The 26,515-nt window shown below is 33.5% G+C and overlaps 1 long non-coding RNA gene across 12 annotated transcripts; it reads right to left on the bottom strand.

Moving 5' to 3' along the window:
- Window positions 1-1,633: 1,633 nt before the first annotated feature.
- On the bottom strand, window positions 1,634-20,614 carry LOC114266858 (uncharacterized). Of its 12 annotated transcripts, none has more exons than XR_014329517.1 (8): window positions 20,433-20,614; window positions 19,937-20,254; window positions 18,568-18,659; window positions 16,863-16,957; window positions 16,562-16,687; window positions 10,784-10,838; window positions 9,555-9,667; window positions 7,033-7,387 (listed from the first exon to the last, which is right to left on the bottom strand). It is a non-coding gene; the product is annotated as an uncharacterized LOC114266858 (long non-coding RNA). The 12 variants fall into 12 exon arrangements; XR_014329514.1 differs by having other exon boundaries at window positions 19,937-20,260; XR_014329525.1 differs by having other exon boundaries at window positions 16,778-16,957; window positions 19,937-20,260.
- Window positions 20,615-26,515: the final 5,901 nt, after the last annotated feature.

Raw genomic sequence — 26,515 nt, forward strand, 5'->3', positions numbered from 1 at the left:
TTTAAGTAGATAATCAACAAAAAGTCAACAGATAAAAAAACGTCAACAAATAAATTAAAGGGTAAAATTGAAAACAAAATGTCCTCCAAAAGTAACAAAAGAATTTCTCACCAAACTATTTCATAAATGGTGAACTTCTTTCTAAAAAAATATTCACTGGACCTAATATCTTATACCTTCCTTACCTTGGATTTTTTAACAATTTATTCTATATTAAATAACTTACAAAGCATACGCCGATAAGTACTCGATATGAATACGGTATATTTATCGAAGTACTCATACTTCATTAAAACATATTTTTTCATTAAATTTAATGACTAAAATTTAAAAAAAGAAAATGTGAGTTATATGAAAGTTCCCCAACAACTAACCTTGACAAGGAAACAAACAATAGCAATGAGCATACTACTTATGGTTCATCAAACACTTTTAATCAGCTCCATGTTTGTCCTTAAGTGTATATGTTTGATTGTGCAATCAAACGTATTAATCAGAGAGAGATTTATTTTGTTTTAGTTGAGACATTCTTTGGATTTTTTTTTAGTTGAAACTCGTGAATATGATTTTTTGGATATTGGATTAAATAAAGTTACACTGACGTTATTTTGTATCCCAAATTGGTGGATGAACATTTGAGATTGTTTCCATTGTCCACCCCAAACTAGAATGCTTTGCTTGTTTTTGGCCAAAATATTTTTCACATTTGTTGACATTTCATATAGCAAAAATTATAAATAAACCAATAATGTTTTCCGTAGTCAAAGACAAATGAGCTGATTTTCATTTTCTAAGAGAAATATTTCACTAATTTTTTTATCATTGTTTGTATCCTTTACTGTCATGGATACTTATGATTGATTTTAATATTTAGAAATAATTATTAAAAAATTAATGCTACATATATCGGCAATACAAATTGGTAACAAAAAGCCATGATATATATAACCCTCAATTTTTAAATGTAAAAAATATTTTTCAAATTAGAATTGTAAAAAATATAACTGGCACAGTACCAGTGTTACCGCCACTACCCTCACCCATATCATCACCACCATCACTTTCACCACAACTACCACCACTATTGCATTTTTTCTAGGATTGTAACTAAATAGATAAAACCACAAAAAGACAATTTTTGAAAAATATTTTTTGCAAAAAAAAAAATCCTCTATCAAATTGGAGGATAAATATTGGAACTTTTTTCTTTTTCTCCAGACTGCCATACAATTGTTTTAAGTCGCATGAAATAATTCTAATTCAATTGGAATGAAATGGGACAATGTCATATTTTGCATTTTTTTTTAACAAAAAAAATAAAGTAAAATAAAATAAAAAATAAAAAAATTAACGTATGAACATATCTATAAAAGATATTCCACTAAAACAAAATTGTATTATTTATTCAACTCAGATTTCTTAAAAAGTGAATCCCTCAATAATAGCTTCAAATAATTAAACAGAACTAATATGAAAGGAGGAAAATAGGAATACCTAATCCCATAAGACTTTGGGGTTTGACCCAATGGTCTAACAGCTACACATTAAGGTGTTGTGAGGGGGAGGTAGGGGTTGAAATTGATAGAGTAATGATAAATTCTTTCAATTGTAATCTAACTCTATTAACACTATCTTTGTCAAAAAGTAAAAAAATCCCATAGTAGAGTTTTATATGCTTCTTTAAATTGACGCATCAAATGTTTCAAAGCATAGTCTTCACTATTTACATATAACCTATAAAGATATTTCACAATAAAATAGTTTTAAGGTCAATTTTGTACATCATTATCCATGTCTATATTGTTCGCACCAAGCATGACTCCAAGAGCATTATTTGCTTATCTATCATTCCTATCCCTTTGTTCATATAGGTAGGGCAACTTCAACATTAGGGGAAGAGCTACTCTTCTTGGAAATTTGAATGCTTCCAATTCCAAGGGAGAGGACCACAAAAATCATACCGAAATTTTGACCTGAAAGAAAATCAAAGATAAGATACATTTGGATTAGAATATGATCGTCACTCTTCCAAAAGTAGGAAAAGTTAACATGGAACGAGAACAATAAATATTTCCAAGAATATTAATAAGATGGAAATGGGCATTGTTTGTATTACACAAACTTGTGAATTGACTATTTAAGCTCCATAACAATAGAAGTGGCTTCAAATCATAGTGTCTATCAAAATTAATATATCAAATCAAAGTGAATGGCTTCAACTTTTGACGTTTCTTGCATTTGGATAGAACTCTCTTACTCTCTTTTAAAGCCATTGTTCAATCAAATTTGTCAAATTCCTCTAAACAACCAATAGCTCATGACTACCTCGCCATTCTTTTCCAGAATCGATTATTTATTATACAAACTCTCCAAAAACATCAAAAGGACTTCTCACCAAACTATTTCATAAAGGGTGAACCTCTTACTAACAAAAAAATATTCACTGAAGCTAATACCGTTATACATTCCTTACCTTGGACTTTTCAACAATTTACTCTATATTAAATAACTTACAAACCATAACTTAATTTTAAAATCATGCTAAGTATAAAACTAAAAATAAAAAAGAAGTCCAATGAAAGGAATTTTATCTCTATAGTATAAGAAAATATTATTTTGACAGGTAGAGTATGACTTGAGTATATATTAAGTACAAGTTTGAGTATATAAAAAATTAATAAGAAAAATATTGGGTACATATTTCGTATACCCGATACGTATGCAGAAGTATAATACGAAATATCATAAGCCGATAAGTACCCAATACGAGTAGAGCATAGTTGTTGAAGTACCCATGCTTCATAGCTTAAAATATATTTTTTCATTAAGTTTAATGACTAAAATTTCAAAAAAAGAAAATGTGAGTTATATGAAAGTTCCCCAACAACTAACCTTGACAAGGAAACAAACAATAGCAATGAGCATACAACTTAATGGTTCATCAGACACTTTTAATCAGCTCCATGTTCGTCCTTAAATGTATATGTTTGATTGTGCAATCAAACATATTAATCAAAGAGAGATTTATTTTGTTTCAGTTGAGACATTTTTTGGATTCTTTTTTCAGTTGAAACCTGTGAATACGATTTTTTGGATATTGGATTAAATAAAGTTACACTGACACATTATTTTGTATCCCAAATTGGTTGGATGAAAAACATTTGAGATTGTTTCCATTGTCCACCCCAAACTAGAATGCTTTGTTTGTTTTTGGCCAAAATATTTTTCACATTTTTTGACATTTGATATAGCAAAATTTATAAATCAATCAATAATGTTTTCCATAGTTAAAGACAAATGAGCTGATTTTCATTTTCTAAGAGAAATATTTCACTAATTTTTTATCATTGTTTGTATCCTTTACTATCATGGATACTTTTGATTGACTTTAATATTTAGAAATAATTATTAAGAAATTAATGATGCATAACAAAGAGCCATGATATATACAACCCTCAATTTTTGAATGTAAAATATTTTTCAAATTAGAATTGTACCAGTGTTAACCATCACTTTCACTGGACCACTATTGCATTTTTTCTAGGATTGTAACTAAATAGATAAAACCACAAAAAGACAATTTTTGAAAAATATTTTTAGCCAAAAAAAAAAAAGAAAAGAAAAGATAAATCCTCTATCAAAATAGAGGATAAATATTGGAACTTTTTCTTTTCCTCCAGACTGCCATACAATTGTTTTGAGTTGCATGAAATAATTCTAATTCAATAGGAATGAAATGGGACAATGTAATATCTTGCAATTTAAAAAAAAATAATAAAAATAAAAATAACGTATCAACATATATATAAAAGATATTCCACTAAAAAAAAAGTCGTATTATTTATTGAACTCATATTTCTCAAAAAGTGGATCCCTCAATAATAGCATCAAATAATTAAACAGAATTAATATGAAAGGAGGAAAACATGATTGCTACTTCAATGCATATATATATCTTGGTTATAAATATATAATCCTATACGACTTTACGGTTTGATCCAATTCCAAGGGAGACGACCACAAAAATCATACAGAAATTTTGATTTAAAAGAAAATCAAAGATAAGATACATTTGAATTAGAATATGATCGTCACTCTTCCAAAAGTAGGAAAGTTAACATGGAACAAGAACAAGAAATATTTCCAAGAATATTAATAAGATGGAAATGGGCATTGTTTGTATTACACAAACTTATGGATTGACTATTTAAGCTCCATAACAATAGAAATGGCTCCAAATCATAGTGTCAAAGTTGTATCTTTCTTCTTAGAAGAAGTCAAAATTAATATATCAAATCAAAGTGAATGGCTTCACCTTTTGATGTTTCTTGCATTTGGATAGAACTCTCTTACTCTCTTTTAAAGCCATTGTTCAATCAAATTTGTCAAATTCCTCTAAACAACCAATAGCTCGTGACTACCTTGCCATTCTTTCCCAGAATTGATTATTTATTATACAAACACTGTTCAATAGTGTTGGTTCCAATTAGACTATTGATGAGCTGTGATGGACACCCCTTACCATTTTCCTAAAAAATAGGTGGCCTGAAGTATATGGGCTATGCATTTGGAAACAAGTTCAGTTTTGGATACTCATCAAATTTTAACAGTTTAGACCCTAGGACGCCTAGCAAATTGTCAACGGAAATGAGGCCTAATTTGGAACAAAGCCTAATAAGTAAGCAATAAAAACCAAGGAGTAAGAGAAAGAAATAAAGAATAAGAGTCAGAGTGCAAACCCCCTCCCAAAAATAGAAATAAACAAGAAAATGTTTAAAAAAAAACAAAAGAAAGAAATAAAGAGTGAAGAAACAACAACACCTCAGATCATGTTTGTAGAGAAGATTAAGTGACGCCAAAATCATCACATCATAGCTCAACGGAGCAAATCATCTCGAATTGAATGGAGTTAGGGGATTCGCTACTACTATTGATCAAAATGAAAAATTAGAATAATGTCATACAAGCATAATTTTTGTGTAAAATTTTAACACAAAAAAAGATATGGCCTTTTGTGGTGCTTTCATTTTAAATCAAAACGACCCACCATTCTGCTCATAATTTCAAAAGTACTATTACCGGGATTGTCAAAAAGTGGGAAGTTGGAAAAATAATTGCAAACTCATGAAAATACAAGTGATTTGTGCACTGAATTCATGAATTTGCAATTATTTTTTATATTTCCCATTTTTTTTTTTTATATTTCCTCATTATGTATATGGACTTTTTTTGTATAAAAATTATGTTTGTATACCATTTTCTCAACACAAAAAAAAAAAAAAAAAAAAAAAAAAAAAAAAATTAATAATAATTATGATAATGTGACACATCCCAATCTAAGAGTGTTTCAGCTAGCTAGACAAAAATTGCCAAGTAACCAAACCACTAGAGTTTCCAAATAACTATATTGATAGAAAGCTGCCAACTGTGAGTCATATGAAAGTCCAACAACTAACGTTGACAAGGAGACAAACAGTAGCAATGAGCATACTACTTAATGGTGCATCAAACACTTTAATCAGCTCCATGTTCGTCCTTAAGTGTATATGTTTGATTGTGCAATCAAACGTATTAATCAGAGAGATTTATTTTGTTTCAGTTGAGACATTTTTTGGATTCTTTTTTCAGTTGAAACCCATGAATATGATTTTTTGTATATTGGATTAAATAAAAACATTATTTGTATCCCATATTGGTTGGATGAAAAACATTTGAGATTGTTTCCATTGTCCACCCCAAACTAGAATGCTTTGTTTGTGTTCGGCCAAAATATTTCACATTTTTTGACATTTGACATAACAAAAATTATAAATCAACCAATAATGTTTTCCGTAGTCAAAGACAAATGAGCTGATTTTCATTTTCTAAGAGAAACATGTCACTAATTTTTTTTTATCACTGTTTGTATCTTTTACTGTCATGGATACTTATGATTGATTTTAATATTTAGAGATAATTATTAAAAAATTAATGATGCATATATCGGCAATATAAATTGGTAACAAAAAGCCATGATATATATAACTCAATTTTTAAATGTAAAAAAATATTATTCAAATTAGAATTGTACCAGTGTTACCACCACTACCCTCACCCATATCATCACTACCATCACTTTCACCACAACCACTACCACTATTGCATTTTTTCTAGGATTGTAACTAAATAGATAAAACCACAAAAAGACAATTGTTGAAAAATATTTTTAGCAAAAAAAAAAAAAAATCCTCTATCAAAATAGAGGATAAATATTGAAACTTTTTTCTTTTTCTCGAGACTGCCATACAATTGTTTTGAGTCACATGAAATAATTCTAATTCAATTGGAATGAAATGGGACAATGTCTAGTTTTTTTTTTTTTTTTTTTTTTTTGTAAAAAAAAATATTCTTAAAAAAAAAACAATTTAAAAAATTGACCAACTTTTCAAACTATTTAGAAAACTAACCTGCTTTTTAAAACCGTATTTTGAAAATACAATTTCACCTTAAAATCGCATGTTGAAAATGCAATTTATGATAACATGGACTTCACTTTTTGAAATTGCATTTTTAATTTCAAAATCGCATTTTGAAAATGTAATTTCAAAAAACAAGTTAGTTTCCCAAATAGTTTGAAAAGTAAGTCAATTCTCTAAATTGTTTTTTTTTTTTTAAATATTAAAAAAAAAACTCGACAGTGCCATATCTTGCAATTTAAAAAATATATATATATATATAACGTATCAACATATCTATAAAAGATATTCCACTAAAAAAAGTTGTATTATTTATTCAACTTATATTTCTCAAAAAGTGGATCCCACAATAATAGCTTCAAATAATTAAACAGAAATAATATGAAAAGAGGAAAACCAAATTGCCTACTTCAATGCATATATATATATATCTTGGTTATAAAAATATAATCCCTTATGGTTTGACCCAATGGTTTAGCAGCTACACATTAAGGTGTTGTGAAGGGGAGGTAGGGGTTGAAATTGATAGAGTAGTGATAAACTCTTTTAGTGGTAATCTAACTATATTAACACTATCTTTGTCAAAAAGTAAAAAAATCTCATAGTAGAGTTTTATATTCTTTAAATAGACGCATCAAATGTTTCAAAGCATATTCTTCACTATTTACATATAACCTATAAAGATATTTCACAATAAAATAGTTTTAAGGTCAATTTTGTACATCATTATCCATGTCTATATTGTTCGCACCAAGCACGACTCCAAGAGCATTATTTGCTTATATGTCATTCCTATCCCTTTGTTCATATAAGTATTTGTTCATATAAGTAGGGCAACTTCAGCATTAGGGGAACAGCTACTCTTCTTGGAAATTTGATTGCTTCCAATTCCAAGGGAGAGGGAACCACAAAAATCATACAGAAATTTTGATCTGAAAGAAAATCAAAGATAAGATACACTCTTCCAAAACTAGGAAAGTTAACATGGAACAAGAACAATAAATGTTTCGAAGAATATTAATAAGATGGAAATGGGCATTGCTTGTATTACACAAACTTGTGAATTGACTATTTAAGCTCCATAACAATAGAAATGGCTCCAAATCATAGTGTCAAAGTTGTATTTTTCTTCTTAGAAGAGATCAAAATTAATATATCAAATCAAAGTGAATGGCTTCAGCTTTTGATGTTTCTTGCATTTGGATAAAACTCTCTTACTCTCTTTTAAAGCCATTGTTCAATCAATTTGTCAAATTCCTCTAAACAACCAATAGCTCATGCCTACCTTGCCATTCTTTCCCAGAATCAATTATTTATTATACAAACACTCTTCAATAGTGTTGGTTCCTATTAGACTATTGATGAGTTGTGATGGACACCCCTTGCCATTTTCCTAAAAAATAGGTGGCCTGTAGTATACGGGCTATGCATTTGGCCACAAGTTCAGTTTTGGATAATGGCAGCCCACAAGTTCAGCTAGGAGTGACATTGCCCAGCAAATTGTCAAGGGAAATTAGGCCTAATTTGGAACAAAGCTTAGTAAGCAATAAAAATCAAGAAGAGAAAGAAATAAAGAATAAGAGTCAGAGTGCAAACCCCCTCCCAAAAATAAAAATTAACAAGAAAATGTTTAAAAAAACAAAAGAAAGAAATAAAGAGCGAAGAAACAACAACACGTCAGATCATGTTTGTAGAGAAGATTAAGTGATGCCAAAAACATCACACCATAGCTCAATGGAGCACATCATCTCGAATTGAATGGAGTCAAGGGATTCGCGACTACTATAAAATTAGAATAATGTCATACAAGCATAATTTTTGTGTAAAATTTTAACACAAAAAAAGATATGGCCTTTTGTGGTGTTTCATTTTAAATCAAAATGACCCACCATTCTGCTCATAATTTCAAAACTACTACTACCGGGAATGTCAAAAAAGTGGGAAGTTGAAAAAATAATCGCAACTCATGAAAGTACAAGTGATTTGTGCACTGAATTGTGCAAATAATGTTGTACTTTTATGAATTTGCAATTATTTTGATATTTCCCATTTTTTTTTTTTTTTATATTTCCCCATTATGTATATGTACTTTTTTTTTGTATAAAAATTATGTTTGTATACTATTTTCTCAACACATTAAAAAAATACAATAATTATGATAATGTGACACATCCCAATCTAAGAGTTTGTTTCAGCTAGCTAGACAAAAATTGCCAAGTAACCAAACCACTAGAGTTTCCTAATAACTATATTGATACAAAGCTGCCAACTGTTCTATTTATTAGAGTTCTCTACTAGTTATATTGTAGTAATGAGTTAGATCAAATGAGACAAGAATGTTACCCTTAACGTGTGCAACTCAATCTCAGTTGGACCTAGAAAAATACTCCTTGTTAGGAACTCAACAGCAAGTTTTGCTTATAAATACTACTCATTCTTTACAACCTATTCACTCCTTTATGTTACATGAGCCTTTCACACCATAGAAACACTTTTGATAAACTTCTCTGAAACAAACACATAAAACCCTTTTACTACAGAGAAAAACAATGCTGGCACTCACTGTGTTGATCACTCTCTGGTGGAGTTCACTAGGGAAGTCCATGCCCATTGACACTACAGTTGCACAAGATGGATCAGGGAATTTCACAAGAATCACAGATGCCATTCTTGCAGCCCCTAACTACAGTAAACATAGATACTACATAAAAATCAAAGAAGGCTTCTATAGAGAGAACATTTTCGTTGGAGAACAAAAAACAAATCTAACATTTGTTGGGGATGGCATGAACAAGACGGTGATATCAGGCAACAAGAGCCATGGTGGAGGTTTCAAAACCTATTATACAGCAACAGCAGGTTAGTCAACTAATTGATCTTTAGAGTTGAATTTGGATACTTGGATTTTGACTTAGGTTATGAATTCTAAATCTAGGCATCAGAAATCCTTTTAAGTTTGAAATTTTGATTGAAGAGAAATAAATTAAATTAGTAGATTGAATTAAAATTTATACCAGTCCCAACATTAGACTGACATTCTTTTTTCTTTCCTTCATTTATAGGGATAGAGGGTGAAGGCTTTGTTGCACAAGATATTACCTTTGAGAACACAGCTGGACCATTCATGAACCAAGCAGTAGCATTAAGAAATTCAGCACAAAATTCAGCATTCTTCAGATGCCGTTTTCAAGGGTATCAAGATACCCTGTACACTGTAATAGGAAAACAATTTTTCAGAGAATGCGAAATTTACGGCACAGTAGATTTTATATGTGGGAATGCTGCTGTATTCTTTCAAAATTCTATAATCTACGCAAAGAAGCCTGTTAACTTGCAGACAAACACAATAACAGCACAAAAAAGAGAAAACCCAGATGAAAACACTGGTACAATTATGCAAAATTGCACTATAAAAGCTGCAGATGACCTACGCCAAGAAAATTTCAAATTTAAAACATTTTTAGGTAGGCCATGGGGGGATCTCTCAAGAACAATCATCATGCAAAGCTACCTTGATGATATAATTGACCCCAAGGGTTGGCTGGAATGGAATGGTCGTAGTCCAGACAGAGTTTATTATGCAGAGTACAAGAACGAAGGACCTGGAGCCAATACTGGAGGAAGAGTACCATGGGAAAAGGTAATTAATAGCTCCATTGAAGCAACTAATTTTACACTCAGAAATTTCATTGGGGGAGACAAATGGATTCCGGCAACAGGAATACCCTTCTTTCTAGATTTACTATAATTTTGTAATGTACAATATCATTATGGACATTTCCTTTCATCTTGCATAACTTCCTTCAAAGATTGCAATGCAAAGACAGTGATGTGGAAGTGTTTCAATTACATTATGGACATTTTACGGTTGGCTAAATATATTACTTTTTGGTGTTTTAGCACATCTGAGTGCTGTTAGAATTCAATTAATGAATTTCATATACCCAAATATTATGTTTTTGGCCTTGCCTCGTCCAGTACTGGCCAAATTTACACAACCTTTCATCAACTTCTTCAAAGTTATACCTAGAATCCTCTTATTGGAACTTTTGTTAGATACCAAGAAGTTAGCTACAATTGCTCTCTCACAGAACTTAAATTATTTTAAGTCAGATGTCAAACTAGAGCTATCATGAAAAAATCCATTCTATCAAAGCCTATGATGACTTCAACCAAACTCACAGCAGCACAGTACAAGCTGGGTTCTCCTATAAGTCCAAACCAAACTAATTTAAGATTTATAGATATCTTTCCAGATCCAAACTAACCACCCAATGAAAATCAAATACCAGAAAATAAAAGAAAGATCTGAGAGTCGTGGACCGTACCTTAATCACGCTTTGATTAATTTACACTGATTACAAACCCCCATTGTGAAGACACCTATTCAAAGATGAGAATTGTGTCAGGACAAAAGTGATGATCGCCTGAAAATTCTTGCAGCACAAAAGAGTCCATTCTTTTCATAATTAAAAGACAGCTTCATATAACATGAAAACTTTCTCAAGAATGATCATCATGCAGAGCTTCCTTGATGACATAATTGATCCCAAGGGTTGGTTAGAATGAAGTGGGCCACAGTCTAGACAAAGTTTACTATGCATTGTATGAGAACAGAGAACCATAGTTAGCACTAAAGGAAGAATACAATTGGCAATGGTAATTAATAGCTCCACAGAATAGCTAACTTTACACTACAAATTTTCGTTGGAGGGGACTTCTGGATTCTATTGATAGGAATTCCATTGTTTCTCGATTTACTATAAATTTGTAACATACGATATCAACTCCCATGCATTCAGTGACTGTTGTTCATAGGCACTTACACACTAGATAAATATGTGTTGCCAATATGTTGCATGTTTGAGTACATATTCTCTACGTTTTCAATGTACCAATGTGACTAATTGAGCATACAATGGATGTGATATTGTTGTATTAATCCTAGTCTCACGCTCAAGATTACCCAAACATATTAACAAGCATATCAATGATCAAGCTCACCCAAACATTTTGGCAAGCATATCAATGATGTATGCACAAGTGCCTTTTAAATGAGAACAACACAATCACTGGATATAGGAAGTGTTAGGGGAAGGAAGAAACCTAAATTAACGTGGGCTAATATAGTAAATAAAGATATGAATCTTCTTAATTTGACTAACCAAATGACTTTTGATAGAGTCAAATGGATAAGAATGATTCATATAGCCAACCCCATCTGATGGGACTTAAGGCTTTGTTTGGTTGGTTGGTAACACAATCATTGGATATCACTCTCCAACAATTTCATTGTAGGCAGTGTATACATGCATAACATTATTTATACTTGGAAAACTAATCCTGTGGATTAGCTTATCAAACCATCCCTTGTGCATGTCAATATTTATTTTATGCTCAAATTCAAAACCTTCGATAAAATGGCTATTAGCAAGAAAAAATAAAAATTGTATTTAAATGAACTTGGAGCTAATAAAATCGATCATCCATTAAGTTCAAGAAATTTTGTAGTCATTAAGGCCCAGGTAATGTGATATCTCCTTATAAAGCTCTTAATTCAGAAATGGCAAATTTGGCACACCAGTTAGAATGAGAATGTGGGACTCTCATCTTGGTGTAAAGATAGACATATATACATATTTTGATTCATGTCACACTACTAAAAAAAAATATTTTTGCGACCGCCACGAGCTGACACAAATAATAGAAATGTGATCACAAAAGACCTTTTGCGACCACCATGTGTCGGAAAATAGGGGACGCGAATGTGGGGTGGCAAATACTATTTGCCACGGCAAAGCAACAGTCACAAATTATTTGCAACTGCCTAACCTACTTATGGCGTTCGTTGTTTTGTGGTCACAAAAAATAAAAAACTTATTAATATTTATGTTTTGTTACATGGACTTGGGTATGGGTGTCAGATGCAGGTATGTATCTAGAGGTCAGACTCATCAAACCATAAATTAAAGGATAGGTGGACTCAACAAAAAAATGTCATATTTTTATATTTTTTATGTGAGATAAAATTGTCTCACATGTAACATACAGTGTCAAGAAGACATTTATAGAAATTATTCAACAATATGTACACATAATAACAGTGTTATATACAATTATATAAGAAGTGTCTGTTAAAAAGTAGCCGACACATATCCTATACATACCTATACCCTTGTCCGAGTGTCGAGTGTTCGACACAAATATTTGATTTATTTTGAAGAGTCCATATAAGTTGTAACATAGCGTTTTGGCAACCATCTTGGTACCATTGCAAACAATCTTCAATGAAATTTCATAAAAATGCTAGAAGAATATCCTTATTATAAAAACAATTATATGCAAATTATTATTTATTATAAAAATCGTATATACATTTGCTACAAAGAAATCAATTGCAAGCACCTAACAGTATTTTTAATGAAAAATAATATAAAATTAACAAATTAATTTAAATCTATAATAGATATATCAACCTATTTTCACATATATATTCAAATGTTATATGCGATAATAATAGACAAATAAAGTAATAAATGTAAAGAGTTATATTTGTGAAGAATGTTCATACATGTATCACATGATATATAATGAAAGCTATGCCTTTCAAATGTTGCCATGTGTCCATGTAACAATCTACCATCTGTCCTCTCCAAGTAATATGTCTTCTATTTTCTCTATTCTATGTCATTTTGTTTTCCCAACAACATCTCAAGTTTATTTATTCTCTTTCTTTTTGTCATCTTTTACAATATTTGATTCTCCATGTGTGATTGTTTTGTGATTTTTCATCTTTACATTAATTAACTAAACTGTTACATCTCTATTAACTTTGCATCTATTCATCTTGCTCTAATCAATAGTATGCTCTAATTTGTTCTGTAGACAGTTCTTATATGTAAATTTCTTATTTTTTTATTGGTTTTTTTTTTTTTTTTTGGGTAAGATTTTGATTATTTATTCCGAGAAACTCCTTGTATTATGATAGTCGAACTTTGCAAAATATCATAATGTATAACGATTCTGGTTTAGACCGACCTGTTTATTGTTTTGGATTCGGGATTCCTTGTCTTATTTGGTTGTTCATATCCTTATTCATCTTATTCTTGATTGAGTTTGGTTGTTTGGATGTCTTTGTTGCATTTGGAATAGGTCGGGAGTTTGTTTCTCAATAGGCTTGTTGCCCAAATTTTGGTCAGTTCGTTCGAGCAGTCTTTTGGTCACTCGAGCGGTCCTTGAAAACTTTCAATATATTTGCAGGTCTGCAAATATATTGGGCGGGTGTTTTTTTTTTTTCCGCTCGAGTGATGTTTCTTGCGCTCTAGCGGTGTTTCTTGCGCTCTAGCGGTCTTGCCTCGAGTAGTCCTTGCGCTTGAGCGGTCTTTGCGAACTCTCTGCAAAAGTACTGGGAGGTGGTGTTTTTTGCTCGAGCAGTCACTTTGTTCGCTCGAGCGAACTCACTTATCGTGTCTGGTTGCTCGAGCAGTGTTTTGGTCGCTCGAGCGGTCTGCGCGTATATCAGTTCGTAACAGCTACTTTTTGAGTCACTTTTTCATATCTCTCTCTCTCTAAACATTTCAAAAACCCTAAATCTAGACCTTTTCTCTCTAAAACTCATCTTCAACCTCCAAATACTCTCAATCTATTTATCTCTACACTCTAGTCCCTTTGATAAAAAGGTAGAGCTCACCTAGAGTTTCGTTTAAATTGGAGCAAAGTTGGTTTTCGGCTTCGTCGAGGTTTCTCCACTCTCTTCCTTACCTTCTAGCTTTGAGATAGGGATTTCTTCACACTTTCGTATGGTTTTTAACTTGGTTATTTGCTTTTCTAAACAATATTGTGATTTGGAATTTTTGGATAAACCAAAGGTTTTGGTTTTGAAATCAAAATAGGGGTTTTCAAAATGTTTTCTTAGAAATGATTGTGGGTTTGTAAATGTGATGGAGTTGTGATAAAATGGTGAATTTTTATCCTTGAAATTAATTTATAAAAAAAAAAGGGGATTTTGCCCTAAAATGTGAATACTTGATTTTGTAAGGAGGAAATGAAAATTATGTTAGGTTTTATAAAATTGGAATGATGATGATGATGATGGTGGAGTTGAATATACATTATCACTCCCATCTTGAAATTTTGGAAAGTTTATATTTATTAAAAATTATCTATCTGTTTACAGATATCTGTTTTGGGCTATCGGTGGAGGATAGTTATGATTGTTATAGAAATTGCATGAGAATTAAGAGAATTGAAACTAATTTCTCATATATTTGCATTGAGCATTGTGCATACTTAACACATTAGAAATGTATTTTTTTTTTTTTTGAGAAAAATGGGTGAATACTCTGGTGAATTTGGGTAGGGGGTGTGGTTGTGGTATTATTGTTGGTCTGTGTATCCTTAGTGAAAGTCCAGAAACCCGCACGGCTAGGTGCCGAGCCTTCCGGTTAATATCAGTAAAAATAGCAATTGGTAGTGCTTGTATAGCCTACTTGCAAACACGTACCTAGAGATTCTCAGAGTTGTATCCACTGCCCTGTTTTCTATTGTAAAGAAAGTGGTTTTCATGAATTGTGATATAATCAGACATTGCATGGTTTTTGGAAAGAGATGTAAAACATTTTGACATGATGATATGCATTCACCATATAACTTTGTTAAGATTCATACACTGTGTTAGAGTATCTCTACTGGGTTTTGGCTCACCTTATGTGGAAAACCATTTTTAGGTGCTGATGATATGCCTCCGCCAAGGCCATAACTTGGGAGGACTTGGAGCCAAGAGTTTTTATTTGTTATTGTTGTAATTACTTTGTACAAGCTTAGGGCTTTATTTGTATTGAGTTTCAAACTTACTTTTGTTGTAATCAAGTATCGTCTTGGAAAGCTGTAACCATTAGGGCATTTATATATCTGTTTAACTTTGGCAAGATTTAATATCAAGGGGTTGTTTGGGATGGCCTAAATAAGTGTATTTTTTGTCTTTTTACGAAAAGATGTGCAGAAAAGTAGAGAGGTGATGTGATGAAAAAAAGATAAAAAGATAAAAAGATAGATTATTTTTGGGTTGCCAAACTTGGCCTTAAATTAAAATGAATTTAAATTTACAAAATTAATGTCATCACTTTTAATTACGTCAAATTGTCAAAAATTACTTTTAATTACTTACCAAATACAATATTATGATTGTATTTTAAAAAATAAAATTGATTCACTTGCTAATATAATATTTTCAAACTTAATTTAATAATGTTTGGCTCCTAAATTTAAAAGTGATTTACGGAGAAATATGTTATACATTAAAACCACATATACATAAAACAATTTCAAACACAACCATTGGATTCAACGGGTAGAACACTAGTATATATATATATATATATATAATTTATACGTGTGCAAACAAAATATAAGCTTCCATACATGCAAAACAAATACCCATCAATCATTCTTAAAAGTGTTTATACAAAACACTAAAAAATATAAGTCCTCAAAAATAAATAAATAATTATTTAACAAAACAAAAAAGAGGAGCATATTCTCAGTTTGGCTTTCAACGTCACCCGCTTGATTATGCCAACTACTCCCTCAACAAAACTTGCAAAAACATATACTAATATTAAATTTTACACTATAATCTTAAATATATATATATATATTGATAAATTACACTATAATCTTAAATATGCCTTTTAATTTGTAGTTCAAAAATAAATTTGCGTATTATGTTTGTAGTTATGACTTTTTTGATTTAGAAATATTACAAAGAAAAAACACATAATGTTGCCACAAAAATAGGAAACTGTTTAGTGAACTACAAATTGTCGTAATCAAAAGATTGCAACCTTAGAATGCAATCTAGTAACAACTGGCCCAAGTGAACTTAGTAGAGCATATAGCACACTAGATATTCCACCTCTCTCAAACTGGCAAATAGTGAACAAGTACTACTGAGGGAATTGCCATATTAATAGACACAGTGAATACAATGATCAATGGACAATCCAATGGCAAAACCTTATACCGTATTATATTCATACCAAATTGACATTAACACTTCAAATATAAGAAGTTACTAGACAGCAAAGTTTAGTGTTACAAAAAAGTACCTAATAGACTAAGCGTAAATTTTCCAATCAGGATTCATAAGAAGCTCTCTCTTTAAATCCATTTATTTTCCAGCACTATGCTTGTCCTTTGTGTGAGATTCCAAAGCATTTTCCAAGTTAAATGACCTGCAAAATCATAAAGGTTGCTTGTTAAGAAAAGGACTCCATAGTTAGTAGTTAGTAGTTTAACAACACAATTATTTAAGTGCAGCTCACATGTGCTTAACCATACTATTCTTGATAAACCTGTGCCTATATATGTACACATGTGCTTAAGCATATTATTCTTGACAATCCATACCATTGTCTTCCCATCTCCATAACTAGCCCTCCTTTTTGAAACCAAATCCCTTCTAGCAGCAAGAAAACCCTGACCCCCTTCTCAGAAAGAATGAACTGAGGAGAAGAAAAGAGAGTAGGATTAGAAGAAAGAAGATGGGCCTTACTGTGATAAGTGAAATCAACAGCTGAAAAAATTGTCATTTTGATCTCAAAGATTCACATCACTAGCCAAAAACTAGGAAACTAATTTTCGCTGTCTCTCCCAAAGCTCGTAAGCTAACAAATCAGAGGGTTCCATATGCACCTCTGCCCCCAGCCCCCTTATTTTTCAGTCGCAACTGGAGGAACTAGAAAAATGGAAGGGTGAAGCAAATGTTGAAATAGATAGTACGGTAGAAGAAAATAAGAATTGTGTATCACTGTCTCCATCAGTGTCTCCTAAATATGTCAGCCCTTGTGGTGTTATCTACTTCAAAACAGGAATGGTTAAGATTGACTAGATGGCATGAATTCGTAATACTGTTTTACCAAATTCTTGCTTCTTATAACATGAAGATAAATTTTGTGAAAGATATGCCATCAGATCTGCTGTTCAAAAGGAAGAAAACCAATGAACTTTTAAGTTTCAAAGATAAAGATGTCTTTGGATCTTAACTAGCGGTGAGACAGAGTAACAACTCACTTATTTCCATAGCCTTGTGTTATCAAACAAGTGCAGAAGCATTTCTCTCTCATGTTACCACCCGCTGGCTTATTGCTTTTTCATACCCACACAGATTAATAAATCATCATTAATGCACCCTGGTACCAATGTACTTAAATTTTGAATTATAATTATTTCCGCTTGCGAAACAAGGTAAATAGGAGGTCGATAAGTTTAGACTACATTAAGAGTTGCAAATAGCAATATCACATATTACTTATCTAGACTGACTGTGATGGAAGAGTTTAATAAGTAATCTGGTTTCCTTTTTGGACAGAATAATGAGTTCAAGACCAGAGTTTAATCTAGTGGGAGGAGAGGATATTATTTGTCGAATGAGTTTTCTACATCCAAGATCTACAGGTAAGGTTACATTTAGCTATTTGGGAGGGTCAAACTATGACAAGAAATAATATTGGTCTGAGGTTCAAATTAGAAAGAGGAGTGATCCAGTCAGATGGGTTAGAGCTCTCTCATATATTCCTTTCCCCAACCAATCTATTTGGCTCACCGAGCTTAATTTGAAGCCACACTGATCCAGATTCTGCTCTCTCGTACAGAACTAAAATTCAAGTTCTCTTCATTCACCTTATAGTCATCTAGCTTTCTTCTTGTCCTTTCTCCTTGGTGTTTACAAAGCATCAAAGGAGTTGCTACCAAGAAAGTTTCAGAGATCAGCCCTAAGATTTGTTGAAATCATCAAGCAGCATAAGCATCAACTCTGCATAAACAGATGTTGGAGAGTGCAAAACTCTCTTGCATGGCTCGGGAAACTCCTTGCCGAGGGCTTGTGCACCCCTGAGGATTGGTCGGGTAGGGCATTGATCCAGACACCCCGGTGCCAATCAAAAAACAAAAAAAAAAAACTCCCTCGAATGGCTCATTAAACCCTCCTAGTAACATGAACCATAAAAAAGCAAAACAAAAGTGTAAGTTGAATGCAAAGGGACAGTACAAAGCTACAGCTCATGCAGCCATGTGATGATCTAGTTAATGCTCAAATAAAAAAAATGAAGTTTACCACTTAAAGCCATGAGGATTCTTTTTGTGATATCAACCCATGATTATTGCAAACTTCAAGTTACTTGAGATGATGAAGCATGTCAAAGTGCACTGTCAAGTTGTTGATGATATGACAATAAAAAATTAGAATGTCACAATTTTATTTATTTATTTATTTAATTTTAATTGTTAAACTTCTCACAATGCATGTTAAGTCAAAAGCTAGACAATTGATAATTTTTAAAACTAGGCATGATAAAAATCAATTTTCCGGTGCAACAGGAACTGTTGACAAATAATATAACTGAAAGAGTAAGATAATAATTTTTCCTATTCTATTGATAACACAAATTGAAAGGAGTAACAATTGAGGGTTAGGGTTCTTGATGGAGGCAAGTGGCAGCAGCCTACAGGAGGCAAGTGGCAGCAGCCTACAGGAGATGAGGAAGAGATGCCTCTAAGCCCAAGTTGGATTTGGCATGCATTGGATGATGAGCAACTCATTTGGGACCGTGGATAGTTATGTCTTAGGCTTATGAGTCATGTTCTATTATTATTATTATTATTATTATTATTTAGGATATTTTGGTAATTTCATAATTTCTAGACATGGGTTATACTCACCCATGGATCATCTTGTGAGTCAAGTTATTTAATTAGGTTTTATTTATGTTTCATATTTGATCTTACATTAGTTTTAGAAGTCAAAGATATTATAATAGTTTCCTTTTTTTGTTCTAGTTGGTATAGGAAGTCTCTTAATTCTATATAAAGTCATGTAATGCTATTAATTCAATCAACAATGATTCATACCAATAAAAAAAAGACCACTAATAGCACTAATGTATTGGGGATGCCAAAAACAAAAACAAAAAACAAGGCATAGGCAGTGGGTGGGGCAACCAAACCCTAGGTGTGATGCCTAAGGGATTCTAAGAGTGATTCCTAGACCTATCTTCTTCTCCTCCTCCTTTCTTTCTTTCTTAAATTTCAGCACTTTCAGCCCCAGAACAGCCCTTACAGCACTGTCCTGCATCAGTTCCATTCTAGTGTTACTAGAAAACATTGATAGCCTAGCGAATTACATTTTGGAATTCACGTTCCAAAGCTTGATACACTTTCGTTCCAAAACTATAAACTTAGCAATCCAAAGCGATCCCATAGGTTTTTCCCAATATATTTCCTTATAATTCCCTTATGAGTTTAAAAAATAAATAATTAAAATATAAGGTGAGTGAAATTTTGAAATGACAAAACGTCAAACATAGGTTATAACGCTCATAGAAATGTGTTACTATATGATTATTTATTTTTATTTTATTTTTTTAAAAAAAACTACATTTTATTAGATGTTTAAAAGTTAAAAAAATTTCTCTAGACTGAAGTACCTTCCATTCTTGTAGTGTAAAGAAGCCTACTCCTGTCATACCACAATTTAGAGTATGTGAGATACTACCTTCCCCTTCCCCTTCCCGTTCCACGTACCGGAGCAATCCATGTTCCAGGAAATATAGCTCTATTCCTTCTCTTTCTCTGTGTGTAAAAGGATGTCTCTCCACTCCAGTCTCCACATATTTATATATGGTATTAATTAAGAAAGTATAAAGCTGAAAGCTGAAAGGGGTGTCTTGTGTAAAAGGAAAAGTTGTAAGAATAACTCCTAGCAGTATTTCCACTTAGGCAAAAGCCATTGCCACCATCTACATCTGCATCTACATCCTCAAGCAATCAACATAGTATAATAATCCATACACAAAGCCATTTAAAACTGAAAATAAAAGCTCTAATCATGAATTAATCATAAATTACACACAACAATTCAAACTCGGCTAATTCAATGAAAAACAGTCCAGAAAAGGAGAAACATAAATAACAGAAAGATACCGGAATCACCAGGGACGAGACAGAGAAAATCAATTGGAGAAGAAATTAATGCTCTTCCAATATTAAACAAAAGCTGAGAGAGAGAGAGAGAGAGAGAGAGAGATCCATAGCCGAGCGCGAGAGTGAGCTGACGGTAGAGAAAGATAGAGCAATGAGGGCTCGTTTGGGCAGAGAGATTTGGTTTTTTTTTTTTCCGCCTAAATAGCAAAATATCATATCCAATCCATAATCATTTCATTCTTTTTCTTACAAAAAAAAAAGTTAAAAAAAGCCAAAAATCTTTCCCAAATAAGACCTTCTAGCCTCAGGCTAAAATAGTCAAAAAAATCAAAAAATCAGCCTTTTCACAAATGAAACCTGAGTCACATAGGGAAAACAATTATATATATATAAATATATATATATATATATGGTTGTGTAAAATATTATTCAATTCTTTAAAATCGTACCAATCAGTATCGCTTTATTCGTTAATTACAAATTAAATTTTAAAATTTATAATTCGTTTTCAAAACAGCTCCACATTTGTTATAATAAATACATATATATTTTTTAATTCTTAATAAAATATTAAAGTAAAAATAAGTGTGAAAGAGATTTATGATATGAAATATATTACAAATTAATAGTTATATATGTAAAAAATATTATGTAAAATTAGTTTATGTTATATATATATGAAAAATATTATGTAAATTAGTGTTATATATTATGCAAATGCATGATGATTGGATAGAATATTTTTCAATCTATTAATCCGCCCAAAATCACTCAAATCACAGTTTACTAATCCGCCAATTTGCTAATCCATCATTCAATTTATAATTTTACTCTCAAACGGTCCAAATCGCACCATGCACCCCTACATATATCTATTATCTACTACTATTATAAAAGTGTGAATGTTTTTTAATTTTTTTTTAAATCTCAATTTTACCTTTTCAAATTTATTATATTTTCTAAAAGTCATGAAGAGTCTAATATAAACCAATAATTTTTTTATTTTTGGAATTGAACACTCAAAACTAATATATATGCTTTCAAGTCCTATATAAATATAAATAAATTGTCTTCCTTATTATCAAAAAAGAAAAAAATCGTCTTCCTATTTTTTACATTAATGATGATTAAACAATAAAAAATAGTTACTCTTTCTTATTTCTCGTGTCTGCTTCTATATTGATATATATAATATTTACAATTGTCCATCATGGATCAAATGATTGTGGATAATTTTGGTTGAATCTTAAAGTTGTATGCATTCGTTTTTAAAACAAAGATTTATGTTGTATCTCAAAATTTCACAAGTATCTTCATACACTTTCTTTTTATTTAAATTATATTTTATGAACTATAATATTTGAAAAATGCTTGGGAGCACTAATTAGTGCTCCCACTAATTAGGTGGCAATGGGTCCCGCCATTAATGATGTGATGTTTTGGTCTTGGAGTTGTATTTTTTTTATTTATTTTTTATTTTTTTAATGCATTAGTGCTATTAGTGGTGATGTTTTTAGTGGGATGAATCATTGTTGATAATATTTACATGGTACTTTAATAACCAATGTATGATGTCAAAATTCTAAACAAGAATCACATTTGTTGGTTTTATTTTTTAAATCTATTTTTAAATTTTTGATTTTTCATATATTTTCTCAGTTTTGGTGATTAAAGATTGTAAAGTTTTTGCAATAGACAATCTCATTTGACAAAATTTCTTTTAGTTGTAATTTTATTCGCCCTTATGTTTCAATGAGGATGCGAATGTTTAGATACGAATCCAATCCAAATTGTGCCTATTCAAATAAGTTTGTGATCTTAATTTTTTCATATTTGTCATTCTGCTGACTACAAAAACAAAAATGCTGTCAAAATTGTTTGACCGCTCGAGTGATCATTTGTGCACTCGAGCGGAGAAAACCATCATCCAGTACTTTTGCAGAGAGCCTGAACTTCTGAGAAGCAAGTTTTACCACTCGAGTGATGAAAGTTGCTCTCAAGCAGTCAACCTATATGTTTTGCATCGCCTTTACTCACATCGCTCGAGCAGTGAAGTGTGTGTACAAGCGGTCTTCGCGATTCAATTTACTATAAAGTGCGCAATTTGTTGTTTTTAAGGTTTAAGTCATCTAGAATTTTAAAGAGAAAGAAAAAACAAAGAGTTTTCTATTGGAGGCTATTTTATATGAGTCTTCTTAGTGTATAGAAGGTGATCGATTGATCAACGAATTACAAATTGTCAAACATCAAGGGTTGTTCTTATTATTTCGTTCACAAAGAGAGAGTTGTTTTTCGGTAGATTCCGAGGAATTTGGGCTTGTAGATTGGTGGATTCCGGAGTGGCTTATTGTTGTGGATTCGACATCGGTGTTGTGGATTCAACGTTGGGCAAGTCAATTCCGAGGTGAAAACGGTGGTGGAAAATGTATATAGGGGTCGGTTCAATTTGGATATGGATTTGCTAGATAATTGAGGGCACGTTTGTGTAATTCTTTTTTGTATTCTTAGTGGATCATTTTGTGACTTTGGCCCATGATTTTTTTATCACAATTGGAAGCATTCCAATTATGGTTTCTTCCACACTAAATAGTTGTGCCGATTTGTCTTTAATAGTTAATTGAGATTGTTATTCATTATTTAAAATTGAAATATAATCACAAATCAATATTTTGGAGATTTTTAAATTTTTCAAAGATACTAGAATTTCTTCATATTTTATATTTGTGGAGAAGTGGTTTGGAAATACTCTTCAGATCCTGGGAGACGCTAGTGATCCTCAGCTAGTCACCTAAAAAGATATAAACACTCCGGTCGGGGGTGCTGGAATTAGCACTCCGACGGACAAGTCAGTTCAAACACTCAAGATAGCTTGTTTACTAAGTTAAGTGAAGTGATTCTTACATACCTTTCTAAATCTGTGGTTCTTGTATTTATACTTGCTTTCTGGGCCTCGGGGCCAGAGCCTACTTTTATCTCATTTCCCTTTTATTTATTCGGAGCTACTGATCTTCGGCTATTCGGCCTTCCTAACGCATTCGGCATCCTAATCACGTAGGATAGAGCCGAATAATACCTGATTTCTGGGGTATGAACCTTCCGACTCCTCTATTTATTCGGCTCCCACAATTGCCCCCCAAGCACTTTACCAACGACAGCTGGTTGGAGTGCTTGGTTCCGAATTTCAAAAAGTCAGAGCCAAGATTCGGCGGTTGGCCTCATCCTTATGCGGATGTCTAAGCGCACCCCTTTCGGTTGTCATGTCGACTTCCCGCCCCTTCGTACATGTCTATTTATTACGATTTAAAATTTTGACGTCCTTTCAAGTATGTATTTTATGACGCTCGTCGCTGGATTGCCTTTTGAATCGTCCCTGCAACTCTCTTCTTCGATATCCTCTTCGTCCTTTGTAAGTTCTCTCATTCCTTGCTTCGAAGACTCTTTCTGGTTTATTCCTTCCTTGGCATATTCTTATAAACTGTAGGGTATGGCGAAACATTTAAAAGACCTTCTCTCGTCAGATCGAATTGCTGGCTTTAGACGCCATTTCTCCATTCCTGATGATGTCCGTCTGTCGTTTGTGGCAGACAGCACTCTTGATATGGAGAGGGAGGACAAAACCACGATTGTCTTTCCTCTTTTGTCAATCGCAGAGGGTGGAATCCGTTTTCCCCTTCACCCGTTTCTTAGGGCTGTGCTTCGCCATTGGGGGCTTAATCCCTTCCCAATCCAATGTAAATTTCTTTAGAATTATAATGGGGGTTATAGCACTCAACCGTCGCCTTAGAATTAACCTTGGCATTCCAGCCATCCGGAATTGCTATGCCTTGGCTAAGTCTTCTGGTCAGCACGGGCGTTACTTCCTTAGGGCCAAGGATACTGACCATCAGCTAATTACTATGCTTTCCAGTTCTGGGAAACGAGTTGATGATGTTATGGTCGTTGTCCAGGGTAACTGGGAATTTGGCGAAGGGGAGGATCACATCGACCCTATTCCTAGACGGAGGGGCGAGCCAAGTGGCCGATTGCGTTCTTGCTTTTATTATTTGTTCATTTTTGTTGTAAAGCCTCTTCTTTGAAATATTACGGCTTGGCTTGTGCAGGAAACGATCTAAAGAAAGTCCTATCTTCAACTGATGACGCCGTTCTTTCGGATATCAAGGTCGCGCTCAAGTATTTCGGGCGTCGAAGTCTTCAGAAACAGGGGAGGGCGGCCCACGTTCTGCTTCGTTACGAGCCGACATATACGACCTTCTCGGCGGCAGAAAATATCTCGGTTTCGAAGGGTGAAGATTCTATTATCGCTCTTATTTTGTCCGACTTCAAAAACTTGAGGCAAGTTGGTTTTGAAGGGTCTGATTCGGAGCGGGATGTAGCTAATGTTACCGAATCAGATCAGTCCGAAACCGAGTCTGACGAGGTATTGAATTCGGCCGATCCTCCATCCACTTCGGGCCGAAGAGATCTTTCACTTGACGGAATTTTTCACGGCTTAGAGGATCTTCCCGCCGCGGGCCCCGCAGACATGGCCGAGTTAAGCCTGACAAAACTTGCCAGGAAGGCGAATGCAGAAAGGTTGGCCGCGCGGCGAAGAGCGGAGGCCCTTCCGTCTGAAGTACCACCCGCCACCAAATCTCAACTCTCCCTGCCTGTTAGCGAGTCAGAGTCCTTACGCGTTATTGAGGAGGAGACGGCAAAAAATCGAAATGCCAAATTTACTTTGATCGTGCAGGCCGGCCAAGAAGTTGAGGGAAAGGCAGAGAAACGCCCTGCCGAGTTTGAGACCAGTTCAGAAGAACAAGGTGGCAAACATCCTTGATTAGAGGGATCGAATGTAATCGTTCCTTTTGTCATTCAGCCGATGATAAAAAACATGCCGGTTCTTTCTGATGCTTCGGCGCTTAAAGATCCAGAAATCGCATTCAGCTTGGCTACGTCCATGTCGTTGCTGTCTGACAAGGAGGCTTTCCGGGTGGAACCAGATCTGAATGCGATAGCACTAGCCGCCCAATCGGCACTTTTGGTACATATTCGGACTTTGCTTCACTTAATCCAAATACTGTTGAAGTTATGGTTTTAAATTCTTGTTTTGCAGACCGTCGGAAAGATAACCGATATGGGCCGTCGGCATCGTGACGCCGTCAAACAGATTGGTCGTTTACGAAAGGAAGTTGAGGGCCAAAGGAGAAGGGCCGAGGTCGAAGTTTTGAGGGCGAACAAGGAAGCCTCAAGGGCCGAGGCCGAGGTGGAGAGGGCTCGTTGCACTGATCAATTGAGATTAGATGCCGAGAAGAAGGCGGATGCGAGCGAAGATGCGCTCAAATTGGCCCAGAAGGCGGTCTCCCAACTGGAGGCTGAGTTGGCTGCAATGAAGGCGGCGAAGGAAACAGCCGACTCGGAGGCTTCCAAAGTATTCGAGGCCAGGAAAAATGCTGGACTTGCCGAGTATTTGGACCAAGTCCCTAAGTTTGAAAATCGGGGATTCAAACATGGCTGGCACAAAGCCCTTGCTGCTGCTAAAGTTTCATTGACTATGCCAATACCATATGAGCAAGTGGATGTTGAGCCATTGGAGTCTGATTCCGATGACTGATCTGAGCGACTGACATAGTTTTTAGGATGTCGAATGTATTTTTATAGTTTTTAACTTGGTATTTTTCATGTGTTGCAGCAGTCATAGTTTTTTGCTAGGCATTTTCATGTGGGCTTATCGCTTTTTGTTTAGTAATTTGCGTATATAAAATTTCATGAGTTGTGCTTAACTTGCTAAGGAAAATGTTGTTGATGAATGACATTGCTTTCAGTTATGGTTAGATTGGCTACTTAGCTTAGGTATTTGGCCGACCAGAATAATAAATCTGCCCTTGCCTTGGCCAGGGCGTGAGCTTGAGAAGCCGAATGGGTCTAACTCGTGGGCTGGCTAAGGTAAATCTGCCCTTATCTTAGCCATAGATTGATCGGTGCTTGCGCTTGAAAACATGGCCGATCAGATTAGTAAATCTGCCCTTGCCTTAGCTAGGGCACGAGCTTGAGAAGCCAAATGGGTTTAACTCATGGGCTAGCTGAGGCACAGATTGATCAGCGCT

Source organism: Camellia sinensis, chromosome 5 (assembly GCF_055761805.1).
Source record: "Camellia sinensis isolate YWXY chromosome 5, ASM5576180v1, whole genome shotgun sequence".
NCBI classification, from domain to species: domain Eukaryota; kingdom Viridiplantae; phylum Streptophyta; class Magnoliopsida; order Ericales; family Theaceae; genus Camellia; species Camellia sinensis.